The sequence below is a fragment of the Grammomys surdaster genome, unplaced genomic scaffold (genome assembly GCF_004785775.1).
Source record: "Grammomys surdaster isolate TR1022 unplaced genomic scaffold, NIH_TR_1.0 257, whole genome shotgun sequence".
Lineage (NCBI taxonomy): Eukaryota > Metazoa > Chordata > Mammalia > Rodentia > Muridae > Grammomys > Grammomys surdaster.
Genome location: NW_021604698.1, coordinates 686543 through 702175, shown reverse-complemented (window position 1 = coordinate 702175; position 15633 = coordinate 686543). Strand labels below are relative to the sequence as shown.

The 15633-nt window shown below is 40.7% G+C and overlaps 1 long non-coding RNA gene across 1 annotated transcript; it reads right to left on the bottom strand.

Annotated features, from left to right (window-relative positions):
- Positions 1-12949: 12949 nt before the first annotated feature.
- On the bottom strand, positions 12950-15151 carry LOC114627704. The gene is made up of 2 exons (XR_003712392.1): positions 15027-15151; positions 12950-13585 (listed from the first exon to the last, which is right to left on the bottom strand). It is a non-coding gene; the product is annotated as an uncharacterized LOC114627704 (long non-coding RNA).
- Between the last annotated feature and the right edge of the window lie 482 nt (positions 15152-15633).

Sequence of the window (15633 nt, the reverse complement as noted above, 5' to 3'; positions counted from 1 at the left end):
TCTCAAAACAGCCTGGTATAAATGTTGTCCTATGGTTGCTAAGGTTTACGCTTATGAAGACATTTTATTTTATTTTGTTTGTTATATAATTGGTTGTTTTATTTATTTACACATCAAACATTGTCAACCTTCCTGGTCAACCCTCCACAAAACCTCCATTCCACACCCCTCCCACTTGACTGTAAGAGTGTGATCCAACCCACACATCCACTCAGGCCATACTGCTCTAGCCTCCTATGCTGGGGCATCATGCTTCCATAGGACCAAGATCCACCCTTCCCATTGATGCTAGATAAGGCAATCCTCTCCTAAATATCTAGATAGAGCCATGGACCCATTCATTTATTCTCTTTAGTGATTTAGTCCCTGGGAGTTTTGCAGGGCACAATTAGTTGATATCATCATTGCAAACACTTCAGTACCTTCAGTTCTTCCCCTATCTAATTGAGGTCCCCAGGCTCAGTCCAATGGTTGGCTGTATCTCCATTTGAATCCATCAGTTGTTGGCAGAGCCTCTCAGGGGACATCTATACCAGGGTCTTGTCACAAGCACTTCTTGGCATCAGCAATAGTGTCAGGGTTTGGTGTCTGCAGATGGGGATGGATCTCTAGGTGGGGAGGTCTCTGGGTGGTCTTTCCTTCAGTCTCTGCTCCATATTTTGTCAGTACTTTTCCTTTCATTGCTTTCCCAGAACAATTCTGGGTTAAAAATTTTGAGATGGGTAAGTAGCCCTATTCCTGCACCTGGGGCCATGCCAATCTATTGGACGTGGTCTCTACATGATCTATCTCCAGTTTGGGGGGTATTTCTGTTTTTGTCATAGAATGTCTTGTTTTCTGCATCTGTGGTAATTAAGAGTTTTGCTGGATATAGTAACGTGGGCAGGCATTAGTGTTCTCTTAGTGTCTATGTGAATCTGTCCAAGATCTTCTGTCTTTTAGAATCTCTGTTAAGAAGTCTTATATAATTCTGATAGTTTTGCCTTTATATGTTACTTGACCTTTTTCTCTTACAGTTTTTAATATTATTTGATTGTTCTGTACATTTGGCATTGGTATGTGTTTTGATTATTATGTGACAGGAGGATTTTCTATTCTTATCAAATATAGGTGTTCTATAGACTTCTTGTATATTTATGGGCATCTTTTCTTTTTTTTTCAGAAAGCTTTCTTCTATTATTTTGTTGAAGTTGTCTCCTGGACCTTTGAATTGGAAATCTTCAGTCTCTTGTATACATATTATTCTTAGGTTTGGTCTTTTCAGAGTGTCCTGAATTTCCTGGATGTTTTGTATTAGGAGCTTTTTGTTCTTTGTATTTTCTCTGACTACTGTGACAGGGTCTTCTATTGTATCTTCGGTGCCTTATATTCTCTCTTACATCTCTTGTATTCTGTTGGTGATGCTTGCATCTGTGACTCCTCATCTCTTCCCTAGGTTTTCGATATCGAGGGTTATAGCCCTTTGTGATTTCTTTATTGTTTCTATTTCCATTTTTATATCCTGGATGGTTTAGTTCAGTTCCTTCACCTGTTTCATTGTGTTTTCCTGTAATTCTTTAAGGGATTTACGTGTTTCCTCTTTAAGTGTTTCTACCTGTTTCCCTGTGTTCTCCTATATTTCTTTAAGGGAATTATTTATATACTTTCTTAAGGTCCTCTATCATCTTCATGTGCTGGGATTTTAAGTCAGAATCCTGCTTATCTTGTGTGTTAGAGTTTTCAGGGCTTGCTGTTGTGGGAGAACTAGATTCTGATGTTGCCAAGTAGCATTGGTTTCTGTTGCTTATGTTCTTGTGCTTGCCTCTTGTCATCTGGCTATCTCTGGTTATCTTGCCTTGCTGTCTCTGATTTAAGCCTGTCCCTCCTCTGAGCATAATTATGTTGGGCCTCTTTGGGTCAGGTTGGGAGCCGGTCTGGAGAGCTTTATCTGTGAGCCTGGTAATGTCAAAACTTCTGTGTGTCAAGCTGTATCTGGGTGTGGATGAGGTCTGGAGTGGATCTGGTGCATAGGATATGTTCCTGGACACAGATGCAAACCAGAAGGACATGAAGAGCATTAATGAACAGGAGTGAGCTGAGAAAGGAAAAAATACAAAATATGTGGTGTAAGTATTAAAGGGGAACCAGGAGGTAGAATGGAGCTGAATCCTATGTTCTAGGATATAACAGATTAAGGGAGTGGGACTTGGGGACAAGATCCAATCCACTTAAATTTAATACACAACTTTAATATCACAAGACAGGCATGCAGATCTTCAAATTCCAGGTCAATCTATAGAGCAAGATCCAGGACAGCCAAGCTTAGGCAGTGAAGGAGCTGGAAAACAGAATTCTAGTGATAATTTAATAGAATAATGGGGCCAATTTCCAGCTCCTGAAAGCATTAGAATTCAGCCACTTCTGCCATGTGGCTCTGGTTTTATAGGGAATAATAGAAGGAACTGCTGGGACAACTGATCATGGTGAGCTGGAGCCTAAAAATTAGTGGTGATTAAGAAAAGTCCAGCATCATTGAGTTGAAATCTTTTGGGAACTCTTTTCTGAGAGCACAAAGAAGCTGTGTTCTAGAGATAGTCAAAGTTCTACCTTGTGCTACAGCTGGACTTGGTGATATTTAAGAACCACCCAGGTAGTACTGGTTATGGAGGCATGAATGGGTCATGGAGAGCAGCTGAGACTTGGCACTGTGAGAGGCCAGAAAAGGACATTGGTGAAGGGGCTGCCTCAATTGCAGTTGATGGTCCAGGAAGAAGGAGTCATGCAGAGAAGTTGAGGTTTGGCCCCAAGAAGAGAGCCTATGAGAGGGTATTGGTGAAGCCTAGTTGTAGCAGAAGAGCCCAGAGCATAGATGATGCCAGTACCATGGGATGATCACCAGGAACAGCAGCATCAATACAGTGGAGTCAACCAGAGCCTAAAATGCTACATATGGCAGAGTTAGAGATGTGACACAAGCCCTTTGAAGGAGCCCAGAAGATCATGTGTAGATCCCAGACATTGTAACAAGAAGCTATGAAGTTGAAGTTACCTTAAAGATCCAAAGATGTTAAAGATGCCATTGGATACTTGCTGAGGAAAGCTGCTAAGTGGGAGTAGAAAGAACCCCGGAGAAAGAAGTTTATTGCAGTCAACAAAGATGAAAAAGGAGTTGGGGATCTGAAGACCACTTTGACATCAGGCATGGGGATATTTGGAGTTTTTCCAGATCTTTTCCTGTCTTTCCTGGGGACAGTAGCTAAGTGATTGGATGAATCTTTGGAAAATACTTTGAACTTTGAAGTTTTAATATTATTGAGACTGCTATAGACTATGGGGACTTCGGAAGTTGGACTAAATGTTGGACTTTTTTTTTTATTATGCTATCACTAGGTATGGCCCCCATAGACTCATGTGTTTAAACAAGCCTATGGGAACCATGGAGTGACGTGTTATGGTTTATATATGCTTGGCCCATGGAGTGACACTATTTGGAAGTGTGGCCTTGTTAAGATAGGTTTGTCAGTGTGTATGTGGAGGGGGGGCTTTAATACCCTAGTCCTAGCTGCCTGGAAGTCAGTATTCTTCTATTAGTCTTTAGACAAAGATGTAGAATATTCAGTTCCTCCTGCATCATGCCTGCCTGGATGCTGTCATACTCCTTCCTTGATGATAATGGACTGAACCTCTGAACCTGTAAACTAGCCCCCAATTAAGTGTTGTCCTTATAAGAGTTGCCTTGGTAATGGTGTCTATTCACAGTAGTAAAACCTTAAGACAATCCAGATTGTATTTACCTGACACTGTTCCCCAACAACACATTCCATACCCAACACATTCCCACTTCTTGCCCCCTTTGTAGTTGATTTGTTAGTTCTCTAAGGCTTAGAAACTTTTGGCTTCCTTCCCATGATGTTCTCTGAGCCTTAAGTATGGGTGCTATATTGTAAATGTATTATCTGAGGAGTGGGCACCTCAAATTTCAGTTTTGTTTTGATGGTCTCCATTTGCTGCATGAAGCTTCTCTGATAAGGGGTGGTAGCTACATTTTTCCCATGAGTATAATTATTACAATGCAGTTAGCAACTATTCTAGTTTAGGAAACACATGGTGGCAGGTACTACAGCATCACTAGTCACAGGTAAGGTTTGAAACAGCCATAAATTCTTTTCTATAGAGGAGGCTATAAATCCAAGATGTGATTGTTCACTACTCCAAGATAAATGTCACTACTGAACTTTTTGGAATAACTTGTCAAGCTGGTTATTGTTGTTTGTTGACCTTAAAACTGGATGGGACTATTGATTACTTTTCTCCAGCTTTCATGGCTTCTGATACACCAGCTAATTTGCAAAGAGGGTCTTTAATATCATAGGTAGATAGATAGATAGATAGATAGATAGATAGATAGATAGATAGATAGATAGATAGATAGAGGTGTTAGAGGTAGAGGTAGGTAGGGGTAGGCGTAGGGGCGGGGCAGGGGCAGGGGCAGGGGCAGGGGCAGGGGCAGGGGCAGGGGCAGAGGCAGAGACAGAGACAGAGACAGAGACAGAGACAGAGACAGAGATAGATACCTCTACATCCTGTATCTGAAGTATGTGGTATCTTCAGGAATGTTTATTTGTTGCTGTTTTTTTTTTTTCAGGAAACCAACATGAACAGCAAAAAGTGTAATATAAAAACACTGCTTGAGAGGAGGCTCTCTTAGACTCTCCTGATTAACAACTCAAAAGAATATTTGAAGTAATGGCAATGAATTTTTATGAGATATTTTGGGGGATATTTTCACCTGAATTGATATAACTTCAATGGAGCACAACTTAAACTGAGCAGAGTTCATTTTTCCTCCTCTGAATTACTGGTAATAAATAATCCATGCTCAAGCCCTAAAAATTGCTGTTTTAGCCATCCTGCATAAAGCACACAATGGATAACCTTTGTGTACTACTTGATTTTCCTGACATGGGCTCTTGAGGCTCATCCAGGCTTTACCTTTAACCTCTTCATTTGCAAATCTGTAATTCATTCTAGTGTACATGTATACTTTAACTTCTGTTAAACCTACAATTTTATAGTGGCAGATGATATAACAGTGGTTTCTATCTAAGAAGGCTAAAGAGACATCACAAAAGAAAATAGCAAATCTTTAAGAAGTAAAATTAAATTAATTTAAATTAATTTAAAATTTTTCATATAATATATTTAGATGACATGCATGTCCCCACCTCAATCCCTCTCAGGTCCTCTCTAAACTTAATCTTCCTTCTCACTCTCTTTAAAAATAATAATAAATAATAAAAATCAAGAAGTGAAGAGGAAAATTTTAAATGCTTTTTAAAAATGGAAGAAAGAATTTCAATTCCAAAACAAAGAGTCATTAAAAAGAAGGGAAAATGGAATCTATTCTGATGGCTAGCTACTTCTGGGCATGGGCCCATGTAGTGGATATATCCAGTGACACTCCATTGTAGAAAAAAATGATTTTCAGGTTTCAAGTAGGTATCAATTTCAAATAGTTGATCAGTGATGAAATTTTCTATACTTTTCACTCTGAGTGCTGGCATTTTGTTTGTGTTGAAATTTGCAGGTTGTAGCCTTTCTATCAGAGTTTCTGAGTTTATTTGTGCACCTATCCTGTTTTCCCTGGAAGGCACTGTTTTGTTGGAATTTTGGATTCTTAAATTTTTTATACCTCCACTTCTGCCTATATGACTGAGCCTTGAGGAGAGGAATTTGATAAAATTATCTCTTGGAGGGCCAAGTCTTCCAAAGTCTCTCACTTTCCACACATTGTCCAGGTATGGATCTCTCTGTCTATCACCATCTAGTGGAAGATCATTCTGTGATGTAGGTTGCTTGCTGATGTGAACTATAGGTAGCAATATGTTAATAGAAGTCATTTCACAGCTGTGGTCCTTTGGTAGAATAATAGTAGACCTTTTCCTGTATGCTCATAACCTATATAGTCTCAGATTACTTACCACTCTGGAAATGTAATTTTTTATTCTCTTTCATGGTAGCTGTATTGATGATAGCTACCAATACAAACTCTACAAATATGCGTGTATAAAGTTACACGTGTATGTATGACAAACATCAGCCAACCAAACATTTAGATGATCATTGATATATACATCTGCAATACACTTGCCCAGATGAATCAGAAAACCCATATTTACAGCTTCAATTTTGGTACTGACAGGGTTTTTCTCTGTCACTTATTCTGGATCCAGTTTTGCATTCAGTTTCACAAGTTCCACTTAGTCTTTAGAGCAAACTTTTCCAAACATTCCTTGTTCTGCTAACAGCCTTCTCCTACAATCCAAGTGGGAATTTGTAGGAGGAGGAACTGATAACTAAAATCTAGTTCCTTAATTGTTTCTTGATTGGGTCAATAAAGACAGCAGAAACCAATCAGTGTGCAAAGCATAAGGTGGGCTTTCCAGGCAAGTGCCTTCCAAATCTTGACAGATCTTTGACACAAATATTGAGGGTCTGAGTCTTAATACATTACCTGAGTAGAGCAATGGCCTCTCTTGAATTTCTATCCTTCTAACCTTAAAGGTCAAATTTTTGCTGGACATTGTAACTTACATCTAAAAAATTCAATTCACAGGGCTAGAGAGTTGGCTCAGTGGTTAAGAGCACTAACTGCCCTTCCAGAGACCCTGAGTTGAATTCCCAGCAACCACATGGTGGTTCACAGCCATTTGTAATGGGATCTGAGGGCCTCTGCTAGCATGTCGGAAGACAGTGTCCTCATCTATGTAAAGTAAATAAGTCTTAAAAGAAAAACAAAAAAGATAGAAAAGAAAAAAGAAATTCAATTCACTGAGAGGCAGAGGAAAACTTAGATGTTGTTAAAATATCTAAAGATATTCTAGAATAGATGAAACAAAATCATATTCAAATCTCAAGTTCTTTGTTTTATATGTATTTAAATATGTGTATTTCATACCAAATTAGTTACAAGTTTTGAAAGTTTAGATTTCAAGTCAATAATTATTCGGGAAGTATGTTATATACTATGAATGAAAAATACAGTAGCTCATTTGTATTTGAAGCTCATTTTTGTTTGTTTGTTTCAGTAAAGAAAAGGGTAACATTACCACTAATTGAGATAATGTGTGGGTGATTACCTATGCTAGTGTCTGTATAAACTAAGTGGATTTCTAATATACTAAAAATAAAACAAAGAATAAATTACTATTTTATAGCCTGAAACAAGTTTTAATGTAGAGAACTGCATAGGATGCAGATTGAGGAACATAAGTTTTAAAAGGAAAAGAAAAGAAGAATGATATAATTCAATGAAAGCATCAAAGAGTAGTCGGTATATCTGGCTTAGAAAACAGTTATTTAAGGCTTCTATAACTGTTCTCACATTTATTACCAAATGCTATTGTACCTATTGTCTTAAGAAGGAGATTTTTCTGCAGTGCTTTAAGGTAGGAAGTTAAAAATCTCTTAATCATTTTAGCAGTTAATGTTAAATGCAGTTACTACAAAACAAGTTTGTCATCAGTTTCCGAGAAGTCCTTTGGATCAAATCTGAAACTGGAAGAACTTAGAACTGGTCATCCGCTCCTGGACATACAGCCTACTCTTAAGAGTAGCTTGTTTCACCAGTGAGACTCCTTTGGCAAAAATAAAACTTTCTTCTTCCTTTCTCAAACTTATTTAATTTTCTATCATATATTGCATCCTGATTAAAGTTTCCTCTCTCACCTCTCCTTCTAATACCTCCCCCCACCTCCTCTCTACTTCCAGCCAGCTCCTTCTCCATTTCCCTTCAGAAAACCTCAGACTTCCCAGGCATAACAATCAAACATGGCACATGAGGTTGCAAAAAGACTAGGTACCTCTGCTTTTATTAAAGCTGGAAGAGGAAACCCTGTAGGAGGAAAATGGTCCCAAGAGGCACCAAAAGAGTCAGAGACAGACCATGATGCCACTGTTAGGTGTTCTACAAGAAAACTAAGTTCAACATCTATTACATCTATGCTGAGGATTTAGGTCAGATCCATTCATGCTTCTGGGTTGTCTTTTCAGTCTATGTGACCCATTATATGCCCAGGTTGGATGGTTTGTGGGTTTTCTTGTGGTATACTTTTACAATCCTTCCTCCAGCTCTTCTGAATGATTCTTTGAAGTCTGTATAATGTTTGGCTGAGAGTCTCTGTATCTGTTTCTATCAGTTGCTCAATGAAGCTTCTCTGATGACAACTGAGTTAGACTCCAGTTTGTGAGAGTAAGTATAGCAGACTGTCATTGGGCATCATTTCACTAAGGGTGCTTTTTGTTTGTTCATTTGGTTGTTTGTTTTGTTCTTGGCACAGGTGACAACTTGTCAGTCAGACATCATTAGAGCAGGCACTAGTTTCCACAACTAATAAATGAGACCTCATGAAACTGACAAGCTTCTGTAAGGAAAATGATACCAACATTAAGACAAACAGCAGCCTGTAGAATTGATAAATATTTTCATCAACCCCACATCTGAAAGATGCCTAATTTCCAAATATATATAAATAACTAAAGAATGTAGGCCTGAAGGTGATCTAATGACAGACATTATAGGTTTTGGTGGACAGTGAGCTTAAGGGCTTCACCTAGCTAATGTAAAGACCCTACTGTGTGAGTTGCATCACATTAACTGCTGTATGTTTTGAGGGGATCACTAACACTTATCTCGCACTATAATTTCATATAGATCACTTTCAGGCCTGCATATATTTTAACAAGCTTTTATTATATTAGCTTACCATACTACCCCTTCATCTGGCCCTAAATTTTATGTGTCTCTTCATATTCCCTCATTCACCTCACCCTTCCCTTACTCTATACACTTTATTCTCCTGTTCCAGTTCTCTGTCTCTTATCCATCCATAACTCGATTATACTCATCTTCCCTACAGGGGTCTATCTCTCTTCATCTAGTTCCTTACTCTCTACCTAATCTCTGAGCTAACTGCTTTGGTTGTTCAAAGCCTCATGTTGCCTGATCGAAACAGTGTGACATGGTTCCTGTCACTAGGACAAGATCTCAGTGTGAGCTTCCATAAATGTCAACGGCTACTGTGGGCATAAGCTTTGTTTGTGTAATACTGTACATATTTTCACATTCCTCCAAGAAATATATTGTCTGTTAACTTTAATGGCTCCATGAGAATTAGAAACAGCACAAATCCAGAAGTTGAGGGTATAGCTATGTCTCAGCTAAATGGGGAACAGTGGGACCTTCAGAACAGCCCTTAAGTTTATGGGAAAGAGCCACTAATGCAAAACGTAAATACATTTCATCATTTCATGAATTCTAAATATAAATAATTTCTTAACTATGCAAAAACATAAGGGTGCACTATGAATTACAAGGACTTCAAGAATATAAAGGAACAAAGGCAGCTACACTATGAGCCATCTTGGCAGCAAGATACAATGACTAGCAGATTCCTGAGTTCAAGATCAGCTTAAGATAGAACCAGTTATGGTCGAAATGGTAATTTAAGGACAGGGTTCCACCCAATTCAATTAGCTTATCATCTGTGCTGAACAAATGCAGACAGATCTCTGCATTCTTTTGCAATGTTAAGAAAAATATGCATGCTTGCTGTCTCTTAAGAATCAAAGGTCTGGCTTCATTGGATGTTGACTCATAAGACAACCAAAAGGAAACATAAAGTAAGTTATTGGGTTGATATATAAAATAATAGACTGGACCTGTGCTCTGCAAGAGATGAGCTATCAAGAGAACTTTTTAGGATAAAAAAAAAAAAAACTATCTGGAGTTCCCACATTGATGAGTCTGTTGCCAGCTTCTCTCATCTTGGGAGCATATATATATGGGGGTTTCTCACAGGACACTCCTAAACTTTGAGAGTCCACACCCTAAGTCCCACCCTCCAAGCTTGCTTCTGGAACACAGTAATCCCTCTCCCTGTGTCTCTACAATGGGGTATCCCAGGAGTCAAGGCCTGTCACTAATTTACAGGAATCAAAGACAAGATACAGTCACCAGGTATAAGGTGGATGTTCCTCTGTAGTAGACCAAGCTATATCCCTGTGGCTGATAATATTTGCCAAGTCACATTGATAGGGTTGTGAAGGGTGGTGAGGCTCAGTGCAGGAAGGAAGCTACACCATAGCTAGCTCATGGTTTCTCTGGTCTTGCAGAGAGCTGGGTGATCTTGAGCTTGAGGGGGTTGCATCAGGCCCAGGTGCTAGTCTGATGTGAGTTACTCCATCCACTTTAACAGCAGTCAGGGTTATCAACACTAGGAATGGCCCTTTCCACTTCACTTCCAAGTTTTCAGCAAGATGCCTCATAACATATACCCAATCTCCAACTTGGTACTTGCGTGGAATCTCTGGGATGTGTGTATTATACATGGCATTTAGGCCACAATTCCTGTTGGCTGATCTGGAAAGCTTGTAATTGAGCCATAAGATCCTTATCAGCCTGAAAAGTCACTGGGGGGTTGTGTGTGTGTGTGTGTGTGTGTGTGTGTGTGTGTGTGTGTGTGTTGAGAGCTGAGGTTGAGTGAGTGAGTGTCCCATACAGGATCTCGAAGGGAGTTAGATTTGAAATGATAGAGGATATTTCTGGCCCTAAACAATACCGTGGGTAGAAGTACCACCCAGTCTGCACCAATCTCTAATGACAATTGGGTTAAGGTCTCCTTCAGGTTCCAGTTCATCCTTTCTACCAGCCCTGAACTTTGGGGACAGAATACACAATGGAGTTTCCAATCTGTCCCCAGAAATTTACCCACTCCCTGGCTTACCTGAGAAACAAAGGCTGGCCCAGTATCTAAGTCGATGGTTCTAGGCATATCAAATCAAGGAAGTATATCCTCTAGTATCATCTTCATTACTACCTGTGCGGTTTCTCTCTTGATGGGGTAGGTTTCTACCCATGCAGAAAAAGAATCTACAAAGACTCGGAGGTACTTATACCAATATTTTCCTGGTCTGACTTCAGTAAAATCAACTTCCCAAAATACTCCAGAACAGTTACCCTTTAGCCATTTTCCAGATTGTGCCTTAGAAGCTTCACAATTTCTGCCTATCATGTCTCCTAGTTATCCTAATTTTAAAATAACTATACCCAACTCCTTGATCAACTGTTCCAGTTTTCTACTCCCAAGGTGGGTGTATCTGTGCATTTTTGTAAGCAGTTCAAGGGTCTGAAGTTCTAGTAGGATGGTTTTTCCCTCCTATGTCTTCCAATGTCTACTTTTGTTGAAATAGTGGGACACCCTTTAATCAGCTTAAGTTCAGAATCAGCATACCCAGGTGATGGCCAGTCTTTTCTAAGTTCCAATGTGGGCTTTCTCTCCTGGGTGGTGGTTTGTCAAGAGAATAGTCTTTATTTCTTTTATTGCTACTTCCTTTGCCACCCAGTCTGTCAAGTGGTTCCCACTAGCTATCGGGTCCTCACCCTTCTGGTGCCCAGGGCAATGGATTATATTCACTTTTGCCAGTTTAAAAAGGGCTTGTAGTAGGGCAAATATCTCTGGTTTGTTCTTGACAATCTTGCCTTCTGATGTTAGGAGTCCCTACTGCTGATAAACAGCCCTATGCACACTCGCAGTCCCAAAGATTTACCTGCTATCTGTGTAGATGTTAAGTCATTTACATAGTCCCGAGTACCGTGCTTATTTACAGGCAACAGGGTGTGTTCTAAGCAGCGTGGCACTTTTGCAGGGCACCCAATTTTAGCAGCCTGTCAATGTGAAGCTTAATACCAACTCCTGACTCCTGCGACATCAGGTACTAGCGCACTAAGACAGGATCATCCTGGGATTGAAGCTTCACATTCACAGGGGCCTACAGACATACATGTCCTAGCCCAGCTGTTTCAGCCTAAGCAAGAGGAAATCGAGTGCTATCATCTCTCTTTTGGGTTTTGGTCTCAAACAACTTGTATTCGCCCTCCAGTCTAATAGTAAAGACCGGACAGATTCTCCAGGAACATCCCCCACCACCACCACCTCAATTGAGGGCCCTCAGGAAGGAAATGGATCTGAGCCCCCGACTTGAAGAGCAAACTTCTCCCAAGAAAGAGATAGGGGCAGTCAGGGATGACCATGAATGAGAGGGATATCCTGCCCATGCCTAGGTCTACAACTCTTAGGGTAGTCCATGAATATTGTTTAGTCCCAGTGGCCTTTTGGACCCACAATTTTTTGCTAAAGACTAGCTTATCAGCTTGTAGGAAGACCAAGTGTTGAGCCCAGTATCCACCAAGAGTTGGGTGGGTTTCCCCTCCAATTTCAAGATTACCCTGGGTTTGGGGAGGGGGTCTGAACTCTGTCCTCCCTAGTTGCTGTCATCCCCCAGGGCTAACACCTTAGCCATTTGGGGGTGCTTTTCCCAAGGTCTGGGATTTCTTGCCTCTGGCTTTCCTTTGTTAGGGTGTTCTCGGGCCCAGTGGCACCTCTCCTTGGAACATGCACACTGGTCCTTTTCATGGGGTTTTCTGTCTTTTTTTGATTGGAGTATCTCTTCAATGTCTTTCCCTAACTACTGTAGCCAAAATTCTCTGTAAATTCCTTTCCTGATGCTTTTCTTTTCTTTTATCTCCCTTTCATCTTCTTCTTTGCTCTTTCACTACTCCTACTCCTCTATCTCCCTGTTATGGTGGACTTTCTCAGGAACCTTCACTAAATCCCTTTCCTGTAGTCCGTCTAGCCTCTGAAGCTTTTTCTTGACATCTCTACTAGCCTGGTCTATAAAAACCATAGTCACAGTAGCTTTGTGCTCCTTGCTGCTGGGATCATAGTGTGTACATTGATGGAATGCCTCCACGAGCCACTCTGGAAAGACAGCAGTCGACTCATCATATCCCTGTCTAACTTCACATATGTTGATCAAATTTGTGGACAACTGCCTTGAGACCTACCAACAGGTCCTGGTGGTAGATCTTCAGGTGCTCTTTACCTTTGGCTGAAATAAAGTTCCAATCAAGTCGGGTTAAACGGAATCCTGTGTCAATGACTGCTGGGTTTGCTGAGGGAGCTCCCCCCCCCCCCCGTGTCCAAGGGCACATTCTTTTGGGTCACATTGAGGATTCTTTCTCTCTCCTCAGTGGTGAAGAGGACTCACATAAGCTGTTGTATCTCATCCCAAGTGGGTTGATGGGTAAACAGGACAGCTTCAAAGAGATTAATAAAACCTTCAGGATTATCTAAGAAAGGGGGATGCTGAGATTTCTATTTGTACAGGTCAGCAGACGAAAATGGCCAATATTGCATAGTCTGATTGCTCTTATTGTCTAGAGGTCCTTATGCCTTCAGAGGGAAGGCTACTGTGGTATCAGGGGAGGTAGCTCTCTGACTTCAGGTCCCCTTGGGAGGACCAGGAAGTTGGGGTCTCCTCCCACTCCTCCCTCCTGTAAAGAGGGGTATAATGGCGCTGGAAGCATATGGGCCACGAATGCCAGGGCCAGTGCTGGCTCTGGCAAGGCTGTGGGGAAAAGAGTAGGTGTATAAGGAGGAGGAGGGTCTTGGAACAACAGGTCCAATGTTGAAGGGTATTAGAGGATCGACTTCTTCTCAGGTCCAGATCTCTCTTCCCATGTTTTCTTTTTCCTGATGGCCAGAACCTGTGAGGTGGGTATTGGGGAAAGAAAGGCTTTTAATACATGGGGTGGGGGACCTCTACTCCATTCTTCCATGTAAATATATAGGGCACTTGGCCTGTGTGCCCAAGGGATACTGGCCTAAAGACTCTTTCCTCTCATGCTTTGATCACCTGCAAGTTGAAGGTCCCTACGGGTGGCCGCTCTATTCTAAAGGTGGGCCATTCAGAGGAACAGAGAGTAACTAACTTGTCCTTCTTTACTACTGGTGACAAGTTTTCTCCTCTTTCTCTAACTTCCCTCCAGTGGTTAAAAAAGATATTTAACAGGGTAGATGCAGTCTGTCCTATGTCCAAATATAATGTAAGTCTAAGTCCAAGAACACAGAGAAAGACAATCAACACACAGACAGCTCTCTCCTGCCATGGGTGCAGAAACCAGGTTATAGCAAGATTCTGTCAGCTCCTGTTGATACTGTGTCTTGCCATTTCTTTCTCTTTTTTTTGCATTTTTTATTTATATTTAGCAAGTGCCATGTTGTCATTATGGGGTGACAATATAAAGAACAAAGAAAAAAGGGATACATGAAATGTACATTTGAAGTACTATGGTATGTCCATTTGCATATTCATAAATTCATAAAATAGCTTTAGCCAAATTCACAAAGGAACCATATTAATATGAGCTATATTATTTTACCCCAAAGAGTCACAGTAATACATCACCTTATCATAACTATTTGTGAATACCTACTGAGAGTAAGAAAAAAACTTTCCCTAGTGCTGGCTACCCATGCATGCTGGCACACTATGCTGGGCATATGTACACAAGGCACACCTGCTTGGCTTGGGACAGGACCAGAATGGGCTCCAGTATACAGCAGCACAGAAGGATCAGAAGGCTGACAATTGGATTCTTTTTCCACTACCTTGCTATACTTTCCCAAGTTGCCTCATTCCAGATAATGAAGAATAAAGTCACATTTAAAATGTGAGTCCCTGGAGTAGTCACATACTCTTTTGATTAATCTAGTCTGTTACTGTGGAATGTGTGTGTGTGGGGGGGGTCTTCCATTCTGCTCCTGATGCAAGGGAAATTCCAAAAGAAATGGGTTGCATCTCTATTCTTCCAATGGCACTGTCCTCTTCAAATAGATTTCCTTTGGGAATCCTCCTGACTCCCTCCTGGGAGGTCTAAAGCATCTCTAGACTCCCTGCAGTCACAGCATTAAGGCAAGTCTGCCAGTTGCAGTTGACAACACCAGACCAGAGGCTTTCCAGTAAACACTGTGCTCAAGAGCCAAAAGTGAAAGCAAAAGACAGAGACAAACACATACAAGTAGGGACCTGTTGCTCTGCTCATTCTTTTTCCCTCTGATCAGTCTAGGCGGTGGTCACTCAGGGGTTTCATCAAATCTCAGGTGAGCCCTCAAATGTAAGACTGACCCTCAGTCAGTGGTACTTACTTAGAGACCCTCTCCAGTGAGACACCATGAAGCAGATCAATACAAAAGCAAAAGATTTTTTTCCAGACATGTTGGGGTAGACCTTCAATTAGTCCTTCAAGGCAAGTGACTAGAAGGCAACCCCAAATGGCTATTACATGCGGTTTTATACTTTTTAGGGATACAAGCAAAGTTACAGTTCAAACTTACTGGCTAAGTATATTGACCTTTAAATCTATTGGCTAGCAAGTATGGGCAGATCATGACACACATTTGAACTCTTTCTGGGACTTTTCAGTGGGTCAGGTGACTATCAGTCAGAACATTCTACAGTTTTTCTGAGAATTGTTCTGTCAGAGTCATTTCTGGGAAATAGTCCTGGGGCTAAAAGCATGAAATTGTCCCTTGGGCCCAAACACCCTTTCCTGGAGCCATCTCAGGGTTGGGTCAGAGTTGATTAATTTTATGAAGCTAAGGATGATTTCTTCTGGTTCTACAAATTTTCTTATATGTTTAAAATCATTATTAATGGCTTATTAATATTCCATCATATAAATGTACCACATTCTCATTATCTATTCATCTGTTGAGCAATTTCTAGGCTGTTGCAAATTTCTCTGCTGCTATA